This window comes from Galeopterus variegatus, unplaced genomic scaffold (assembly GCF_000696425.1).
Source record: "Galeopterus variegatus unplaced genomic scaffold, G_variegatus-3.0.2 Scaffold7463, whole genome shotgun sequence".
In the NCBI taxonomy this organism is placed as follows: domain Eukaryota; kingdom Metazoa; phylum Chordata; class Mammalia; order Dermoptera; family Cynocephalidae; genus Galeopterus; species Galeopterus variegatus.
This window is the reverse complement of record NW_007733574.1, coordinates 69,607-80,401: the sequence shown is the minus strand read 5'-3', so window position 1 is coordinate 80,401 and position 10,795 is coordinate 69,607. Positions and strand designations below refer to the sequence as shown.

The 10,795-nt window shown below is 37.4% G+C and overlaps 1 protein-coding gene across 1 annotated transcript in view; it reads left to right on the top strand.

Annotated features, from left to right (window-relative positions):
- The window catches only part of CENPI (centromere protein I), a 61,717-nt gene that overhangs the window by 12,156 nt on the left and 38,766 nt on the right, over positions 1-10,795 (top strand). The gene's annotated exons all lie outside the window — the stretch shown is intronic.

Below are 10,795 nucleotides of genomic sequence, written 5' to 3'. Positions count from 1 at the left end.
ACCGGACCGGGGACCGGCAACGGTATTGCAACCCTCGGTGCTGCTCCCGCGCCTCGCTCAGCCAGTGAGCGGGAACCGGTCTGTATGTGGGATCCGAACCCTCGGGCGGGAGTGCTGCCGCGCTTCCCAAGCGGCGCACTTATCCAGTGCGCCACCGGGCCGGCCCTAAACTCTTATCTTTTCTAAAAATGTCTTTATTTTGCCCTCGTTCTTGAAAATTGGTTTTGCTGTATGTAGAATTCTAGAGTGATAGTTAAATTCTCCTTGGATATTGACAGTATTATTCCACTGGCTCCTTGCTTTCTTGTTATTCAGTCTAATTGTAATCTGCCTTTTCTTTATGTCTACTTTTTAAAAATAACTTTATCGAGATATAATTCACATACCATACAATTCACCCATTTAAAGTATACAATTCACTGTTTTATTATTATTACTACTACTACTACTACTACTACTACTATTATTATTATTATTTTGGCAGTTGGCCAGTATGGGGATCCAGACTCGTGACCTTGGTGTTAAAAGGCTGTGCTCTAACCAACTGAACTAACCAGCCAGCCCTTATTATTATAGCATAATTGATTATACATATTTGTGGGGTACAGAATTGAGTATCAATACCTGTGTCCAATGTGTGATGATCAAACCAGGATAATTAGCATGTTCATCATTACAAAACATAATCATTCCTTGTGTTCATTAACCAAATTCTTGGTAGCACCCTCTTTCCCCTACCCTTTTCCCACCTCTAGTAACCATGATTCTGTTCTCCTTCTGGAAGTTCAATGCATTATTGTGATTGTTGTTTCTGTCTCTTTGTCTCTTTTTCTCTGCTGAGTATTAGTCCATTGTGTATATATACTATATTTTCCTTGATGGACATTTAGGTTGGTTCTATATTTTGGCTATTATAAATACAGCTGCGATAAACATGGGAGTGCAGGTATCCCTTAGACATGATTTCCATTCCTTTGGGTATATACCCAGTAGTGGGATTGCTGGATTGTATGGAAGATCTATCTGTAGTTGTTTGAGAAACCTCCACACTGTTTTCCGTAGTGGTTGTACTAATTCACTGTTGGGGACCTATAGAAGGGGTGTGGGGCTATAGGTCCCCAACAATTCACAGTCCCACCAACAGTGTAAGAGTGTTCCCTTCTCTCCACACACTCGCCAGCATTTGTTATTCTCATTCTTTTTGATTATAGCCAGTCTAACTGGAGTGAGATGAATTCTCAATGTGGTTTTAATTTGCATTTCCCTGATGACTAGCAATGTTGAGCATTTTTTCATGTACCTGCTGGCTGTTTGTATGTCTTCCTTTGAAAAATGTCTATTTGGCTCTTTTGCCCAATTTTTAATTGGGTTATTATTTTTTTTTTTTTTACTGTATAATTGTTTGAGTACCTTGTATATTATGGATATTAATCTCTTGTCAGATGCATAGTTAGCAAAAATTTTCTCCCACTCTGCAGGTTGTCATTTCACTCTTTTGATTGTTTCCTTTGCTGTGCAGAATCTTTTTAGTTTGATATAGTCCCATTTGTTTATTTTTTGTTTTGCTGATTGTGCTTTCAGACTCATGTTCATAAAGTCTGTGCCCAGACCTAGCTGCTAAAGTGTTTCACCTATATTTTCCCTAATAATTTTACAGTTTCAGGTCTATCTGTATGGTTCTGATGGTAGTTCTATCTGTAGTTATTTGAGAAATCTCCATACAGTTTTCTATAATGGCTGTCCTAATTTACAGTCCTACCAACAGTGTAGAAGGGTTTTCCTTTCTCCATATCCTCACCAGCATTTGTTATTCTGTCTTTTTGAAAATAGCCAGTCTAGCTGGGGTAAGATGATATCTCAGTGTGGTTTTGATTTGTATTTCCCTGATGATTAGTGATGTTGAGCATTTTTTCATATACTTGTTGGCCATTTGTATGCTTTCCTTTGAGAAATGTCTATTCAGCTCCTTTGCCAATTTTTTAATTGGAGTATTTGTTTGTTTTACTGTTAAGTTGTTTGAGTTCCTTGTATATTCTGGATATTAATCCCTTGTTGGTTGTATAGTTTGCAAATATTTCTCTCATTCTTTTTTCTTAATTTTTTTTTATTCTAACATAGTTGATTGTGTGTATCTGTGGGATACAAAATTGAATATCTGTACCTTTGTGCAATATGTGATGCTCAAATCAGAATACTTAGTATATTCGACAATGTACAATGTAATTGTTTTTTGTGGCCCTTTAACAATTCCTTCTTTACCCACTCCCCCTCCTCCTTTTCCACCTCTGGTAACCTCAGTTCTGTTCTCTCCTTCTGAAAGTTTAATGTATTACTGTGATCGTTTGTTTCTTTTCTTTCTTTCCTTCCTTCCTTCCAATTTATATTCCCACCAGCAGTGTAGGAGGGCTCCCCTTTCTCTCCTCATCAGCAATTGTTATTCTCTGTTTTTTTTTTTTTTTTTTTTTAATAATAGCCAGTCTAACTGGGGTGAGATGATATCTTAATGTGGTTTTCCCTGATGCTGAGTAATATTGAGCATTTTTTCATGTGTCTGTTGGCCATTTGTATATCTTCCTTTAAGAAGTGCCTGTTCAGCTCCTTTGCCCATTTTTTAATCAGGCTATTTTATTTTTTATTGTTAAGTTGTTTGAGTTTCTTGTATATTCTGGACATTAATCCTTTGTTGGATACATAGTTTGCAAATATTTTCTCCCACTCTGTAGGTTGGCTTATATTTAGTTTCATGTCTTATATTTAAGTCTTTAATCCATTTTGAGTTGATTTTGGTATATGGTGAGAGGTTTGGATCTAGTTTCACTCTTATATAGGGATGTCCAGTTTTCCCAGCACCATTTATTGAAGAGACAGTTTTTTCCCCAATGTATGTTCTTGGTGCCTTTGTTGAAGATCAGTTGGCTGAAGCTTTGTGGGTTGATTTCTAGATTCTCTGTTCTGTTCCATTGGTCCGAGTGTCTGTTTTTATGCCACTACCATCCTGTTTTGGTTATTATATCTTTGTACTATAGTTTGAAATCAGGTAGTGTTATGCCTCTGGCTTTATTTTTTTAATCAGGATTGCTTGGCTTTTTGTGGTCTTTTGTTGTTCCATGTGAATGTTAGGATTGTTTTCTATTTCTATGAAGAATGTTGTTGGTATTTTGATGGGGATCACAATGTATCTGTAGATTGTTTGGGTAATATGGACATTTTCACAACATTAATTCTTTGAATCAATGAACATGGAATGTCTTTCCATCTTTTGGTATCCTTTTTAATTTTTTTTGGCAGTGTTTTGTAGTTCCCATTTCAGAGATATTTCACCTCCTTGGTTAAATTTATTCCTAGGTATTTTATTCTTTTGGTAGCTATTGTAGATGGGCTAGCTTTCTTGATTTCTTTTTTTCTGCTAGTTCATTGTTGGTGTAGAAAAACACTACTAATTTTTATGTATTGATTTTGTATCCTGCAACTTTACTGTTTATCATCTCTAGTTTTGGGGTAGAATATTCAGGTTTTTTTTTTATAGCTTCATGTCATCTGTGAATTACTCTGGTTAGTACTTCTAGTACTATGTTGAATAGGAGTGGTGAGAGTGGGCATCCTTTTCGTCTTCTTGTTCTTAGAGGAAAAGCTTTCAACTTTTCCCCATTCAGGATGATGTTGGTGGTGGGTCTGTTGTATATGGCTTTTATTGTGTTGAGGTACTTTCCTTCTATACCTGTTTTGTTGAGAGTCTTTTTCATGAAGAGGTGTTGAATTTTGTCAGATGCTTTTTCTGCATCTTTTGAGGTAATTGTATGGTTTTTGTTCTTGATTGAGGTACTTTCCTTCTATACCTGTTTTGTTGAGAGTCTTTTTCATGAAGAGATGTTGAATTTTGTCAGATGCTTTTTCTGCATCTTTTGAGGTAATTGTACGGTTTTTGTTCTTGATTTTGTTGATGTGGTATATCACATTTATGGATTTGCATGTGTTGAACCATCCTTAGATGGGAATCCCACTTGATCATGGTGTGTAATCTTTTTGATGTGCTGTTGTATTTCATTTGCTAATATTTTGTTGAGGATTTTTGCATCTATGTTCATGAAGGATATTGGCCTGTAGTTTTCTTTTTTTTGTTGTGTCTTTGTCTGATTTTGGTATCAGGGTGGTGTGATGCTGGTCTCATGGAATTAATTTGGGAGGATGGCCTCTGTTTTAATTTTTTGGAATAGCTTGAAAAGGATTGGTAGAATTCAGCAGTGAAATCATTTCGTCCTGGGCTTTTCTTTGATGGGAGACTGCTGATTACTGCTGTTGCTCATTATTGGTCTGTTCAGATTTTCTGTGTCTTGTTGGTTCAGTCTTGGTAGTTTGTATGTGTCCACAAATTTATCTGTTTCCTCCAGATTTTCAAATTTGTTGGCATACAATTGCTTATAGTACTCTCAAATGATTCTTTGTATTTCTGTGGTATCATTTGTAATGTCTCCTTTTGCATTTCTGATTTTTGTTATGTGGGTCTTCTCCTTTTTTTTAGTTAGTCTAGCTAATGGTTTGTTTATTTTGTTTATCTTTCAAAAACCAACTTTTTGTTTTGTTGATCTTTTTTTTGTTTTTTTGTTTTGGTTTCTATTTCATTTAGTTCTGCTCTGATCTTAATTGTTTCCATCTAGTAATTTGGGATTGGATTGTTCTTGTTTTTCTAGTTCTTTGAAGTATAATTTTAGATTATTTGAAGTCTTCCTATTTTTTTGATGTAAGCACTTATTACAATAAACTTTCCTCTTAGTACTGCTTTTGCAGTATTCCATAGGTTTTGGTAAGTTGTGTTTGTGTTTCCACTCGTTTCAAGGAATTTTTTTATTTCCTGCTTTATTTCTTTGACCCATTGGTTGTTCAGGAGCATGTTGTTTAATTTCCATATATTTGTGTAGTTTACAGAGTTTTGTTTGTTGTTAATTTCTAATTTTATTCCATTGTGGACCAAAAATATACTCGATATGATTTCATTGTTTTTAAATTTGAGATTTACTTTGTGACCTAACCTGTGGTCTATCCTGGAGGATGATCTGTGTGCTGAAGAGAAGAGTGTAAATTCTGCAGTTATTGGATGAAATGTTCTTTAAATGTCTGTCAGATCCAATTAGTCTAAAGTGCTGCTTAAATCCAGTATTTCTCTAGTTTTTTGTCTAGATGATCTGTCTATTGCTGGGAGTGGCATGTTAAAGTCCTCAGGTGTTTTTGTGGTGGGGTCTTTCTCTTCCTGTAGATGCATTAACAGTTGCTTTATATATCTGGGTGCTGTGATGTTGGGTGCCTATACATTTATGATTGTTACATCATCTTGCTGCATTGATCCTTTTATCATTATATAACATCCTTCTTTGTCTCTGTTATTGTTCTTAGTTTGTAGTCTATTTTATCTGATATAAGTATGGCAACTCCTGCTTGTTTTTGGTTTCCATTTGTGTGGAATATCTTTTCCCATCCATTCATCTCATATTATTAGTCTATGTGTGTCTTTATTAGTGAAGCAAGTTTCTTGCAGGCAGCTTACAGTTGGGTCTAATTTAATCTGTTTAGCCAGTCTATATCTTTTAAGTGGGGAATTTAGTTCATTTATATTAAGGGTTGTTATTGAAAGGTATTGCCTTGTTCCTGCCATTTTTAATTTTTTATGGTTTTATATTTCTTTTGTTCCTTTCTTTCCCTTTTATTGTTTGTCTTTGCTGTTTGTGTTTTTTTGTGGTGGTAAGATACATTTTCTTTCTCTTTTGCATATCTGTTCTACTAGCAGTTTGTATTCTGTCTCATGTATTTATGGTGATGTATATCATTCTTTTGATTCCAGATATAGGACTCTCTTGATATTTGTTGAAGGACTGGTCTTTGGTGGTGAATTCCCACAGCTTTTGTTTGTCTGGGAAAGCTGAAGTAAAGGTTTGCTGGATATAGTATTCTTCTTGGTATTTTTTTTCTTTTAGTACTTTGAATATATCATTCCATTCTCTCCCGGCCTGTATGGTTTCTGTTGAGAAGTCTGCTGTTTGTCTGATGGTGATTCCCTTATGGGTGATGTGATGCTTTTCTCTTGCTATTTTTAGAATTCTTTCTTTGTCTTTCACTTTTGACAAATTGACTACAGTGTGTCTCAGGGAGGTCCTTTTTGGGTTGAATCTGTTTGGGGATCTTTGAGCTTCTTGGATGTGTGAAACTTTATCTCTCCCAATATTTGGGGAGATTTTGGTTATTATTTCATTAGATAAGCTTTCAATGCCTATTCTTTTCTCTTTCCTGTACACCCATAATAAGCATGTTTGTATGCTTAAGGTTATCTGAAAAATCTCATAGGCTTTCTTAACTGTTTTAAAATTCTTTTTTTGGTTCAACTGTGTTAATTAAAAAGCCTGTCTTCTAGTTCTGAAATTCTTTCTTCCACTTGTTCTATCTTGCTGCTTATGCTCTTGGTTGTATATTTTATTTTGTTGAATAAATTCTTCAGTTTCAGGATTTGTGCTTGGTTCTTTTTTTATTGTTTCTATATTTTTGTTGAATTTCTCACACATATCCTGGGTCTTTTTTTTTTTTTTTTTTTTTTTTAACTTCATTGTGATTTCTATCTATTTTTTTGTCTATCATGTTGAGTTTCCTTAATGTTGACATTTGGGATTTCTCTTCAGGCAATCCACCAGTTTCCTGTTGTTTGGGGTCTGGTATTTGAGAATTATAGTCATGTTTCCATTATTTCCATGCTTCTCCTATTTCTGCATTGATACTGGGCATCTTGTGGTGTAGTTGCTACTTTTAACTTTTGGAGTCATTTTTGAGGGGAGAGACTCTTACCTATAGAAGTGTTTTATATTGCTGGTTGGGGTAGGCTTTGTAGGTTTGGTTCTGGGTGGGCACGGTAGTAAATGTCAGGTAGCTCCCTGCATCTTCTCTGCTGGTGTGGACAGGCCATTGTGTCAGATGAGACACTGGGCTCCCAGGGAAGGTGACTTAGATCTAGGTGGCCTGCACTTCCCCAGTGTGCTCTCTGCTGGTGCTGGTAGGCTCCCTGTGTCAGGAAGACCTCTGAGCTCTCAGAGGAAGAGAAGGTTGTGGATCCAGGCAACCAGCACAAGGGACTGGTGCAGCCCCTGCTCACTGTCTGCTGAAGTGGGTGTGGAGCATTGAGTTGGGCATGGCTCTGAGTTCCCAGGGGAAGGAGGGTGTGGATCGAGACTACCACTGTGCTCCCCCCCTCTCTGCTGGCACGAGCAGTTCCCCTATGTCAAGCAGGGCTATTTGTGTCCAGGAAGAAGGAATGCATGGATCCAGGCAGTAAGCATCCCACCCAACCCTCACACTCTCCACCAGGTTGTGTGGGGCCACTGGGTTGGCAAGACTGAGCTCCCCCACTCTTATCCCAAAATAGCAATGTCCAGCAGCAGCCTGGGATTAAAGTGATAGGGGTTGACTCCACATGTAGTTCCCTTCTGGGAAAATACAGTTGTGTGGGCTCTTAGCCACTCTACATGTTGTGCTCCGTGTTCACGAGGGCCATGTGGTTACCCTGCAGCCTGGTTTGCAGGCATCTAAGGTGGGAACACTGGCTGCCTGCCCTCCCCTGCCTACCCTCCCCTGCCCACCTACCCCTGCCTACCCACCCTTGTCTACCTTGTCCCTGCAGTGCAGGATTTCTCGAGTGTCCATGCCAGTCCTGCTCAGGAGTTTCTCTTGTTCTATGTTGCGGTCTTGAGTTTCCAGGTCTTGGGGGATTTTCCTCGCTGTTTAGCTGGATTCCTTTGTTTTCTCCTTGATGCTGTGCTCTTCAGGTGATGATTCTATTAGTTGCTTTGGACTTTTTTTGCATTAGAGATGAGGGCTGGCTACATCTAGTCAGCCATCTTGCTTGGGGAGTAGGGGGAAACTTCACTGGTTTTCAGTGTAGTCACAGATATGTGCAACCGTCAGCATAATCAATTTTGGAATATTTTCATTACCTCAGAATGAAGCCCCATACCTTTTAGCTATCACCCCTCCATTTCTATTTCCCCCCAGCCCTAAGCAAACCTTACCTAGTTTCTGTCTTTATAGATTTCCTATTCTGGACATTTCATGTAAATGGAATCATACAATACATGGTCTTTTGTGACTGGCTTTTTGTACTTCGAAGAATGTTTTTAAGTTTTACCCATGTTGTAGCATGTATCAGTGCTTCATCTTTTTAACTTGTTCTTTTATTTACCTATTTGTTCATATCATAAAATTTGTCATTTTAACCATTTTTCAGTAGTAAGAATTACATTCACAATGTTGTACAACCATTACCATTGTCTGTTTCCAAAAATTTTCATTACCCCAAACAGAAACTTTCTATTTATTAAGCAATAACTTTCCATTCCCCCTTCCTCCCACTGCTGGTAATCTGTAATCTGCCTTCTGTTTTTATTCATTTGCCTGTTCTAGGTGCCTCACATAAGTGGAATCATACCATATTTGTCTTTTTGTGTCTGGCTTCTTTCACTTACCATAATGTCTTCAAGTTTCATCCATGTTGTAGCATGTATTAGAACTTTTTTCCTTTTTATGGCTGAGTAATATTCTCTTGTATATATAGACCACATTTTGTTTGTCCGTTTGTCTATTGATGGACACATAGGTTGTTTTGGCTGTTGTGAATGATGCTGCAGTGAACATTGGTATACAGCTATCTGTTAGAGTCCCTGCTTTTAGTTCCTTTGTGTATACCTAGGATAGGAATTGCTGTATCATATGATATTTCTGTGTTTGGTTTTTTCAGGAATCACCAAACTGTTTTCCACAGTGGCTACACTATTTGTCATTTCCACCAGGGGCGTATAACAGGGTTGTGATTTCATCACATCCTTAACAACAGTTATTTATCTGACATTTTGATTATAGCCATCCTAGTGGGCATGAAGTGGTATTTCATTTTGGTTTTTTTTTTTTTTTAAAAGATGACCGGTAAGGGGATCTTAACCCTTGAGTTGGTGTTGTCAGCACCACGCTCAGCCAGCGAGCTAACTGGCCATCCCTATATGGGATCCGAACCCGGGGCCTTGGTGTTATCAGCACCGCACTCTCCCGAGTGAGCCACGGGCCGGCCCATTCATTTTGGTTTTTATTTGGATTTCCCTGATGACTAAGGTTGTCGAGCGTCTTTTCATGTCCTTATTGGCCATTTGTATATCTTCCCTGGACAAATGTCTATTCAGAGCCTTTGCTCACTTTTTAACTTGGCTATTTGTCTTTTTATTGTCATCTTGACCTTGGTGTTGTCAGCACCACACTCTACAAGTAAGCTAACTGACCAGCCCTGTCTTTTTATTATTGGATTGTAAGTGTTCTTTCTATAGTCTAGATACAAGTTTCTTATCAGATATATGATTTGCTTGGGAGTTACAACTAAGTTGGAACCACTTTAAAATCTTCACTTATGGTTTTCCAGGCCATACCAACAGTACAAATTCAAACTGCAGATCTACATAGGGTTGGCTTGTAGTTACACATTCTTGGGAGAAGCTTTATTTTCCTTTAGCCCAATCCCAAGGTCAAGTCAGGCATATTTGCTTGCTGTCCTCTCCAGCACAATGGGGTTTGTTTTTATTTCACAACCATACACTTAGGCTGCAGCTCCTGGGGATTCCAGTTTTCTAATAGATCCTCTGCATAATCCACACATTGGGTGGGTCCAAGCTGTTATCTCCTGCCTACCCCACACCTACCTTCTTTTGTAGCTATTAAAGCCAGAAGTTCAAGGTTTCTAAGGTGTGGCAAAAAGTCTTCAGGAGAAAACTTGTTCAGTGTTTACTGTTCCTACTTTGACTTTGTTTTGGGGAGCTGCAGATTTTATGCTTTCATGCCAGCTCAGAAATGTGGTAAATATTTGCCAGAAAGGCAATTGTAAAATATTAGATGCATATGAGTTTTTCATTTCTAGATGTGATTAAAGGAGAATGTCAGATTTCCTGTAATACTGGAGCCTAGGGCAGCAAGTGATTATATGCCACTAATTTCATACTCAGTGTGATAAATAGTGTTGCTAATGGCTCATATCCTAGGAGTGAGTTAATGATTTTTTTTTTTACTGAAAGTTGCTATACTTTATGTAGAATATGGCAGACTTGGTCATATATGTATTCTTTCTTTAAAAAGAAAAGATTCTATATCTAAATTCATGCTTCTTAAAAGTATGTTTAGAGTCTTTCTGAACCTGTTTCTAAGTATAGAAAAAGCAATAAGGAATATGCTGTACATCAGACTTTAAAGTCATGACTACCAAAATACAAATTTGTTTAAAGAAAGGCTTTGCTTTTGTTGCTTTTTCTAGTCCCATTAAATAATTTACTTTTTGGCTTTCCTATTATCTAGAGCAGGTATTGGCAAACTTTTTCTTAAAGGGCCAGGTAGTAAATATTTCAGTCTTGAGGGCCATGCTGTCTGTGTCACAACTACTCAGCTCTTCTGGTGTAGTGTGAATGCAGCTATAGACAATACATAAATGAATAGGTGTGGCTGTGTTTCAATAAAACTTTATTTACAAAAACAGGTAGACCATAGTTTGCTGACCCCTGATCTAAAATAAGACCTCAACAGATGGACACTCAAAATGAAGTGGTATAGGGGAATTGGTCATTCAGTAATTTAGTTAAATTTATTGTGTGTGTTCTATTTTCCAAAGTAAGGACTAAGCTGTTAATTAAATTATGGTATATCTACTTACTGGAATGTGAAGTATCATTGAAAATGATAATTTTGAAGATTAAATAACACGAAAATGCTTTTAAGTGGAAAATCAGGATAAAAG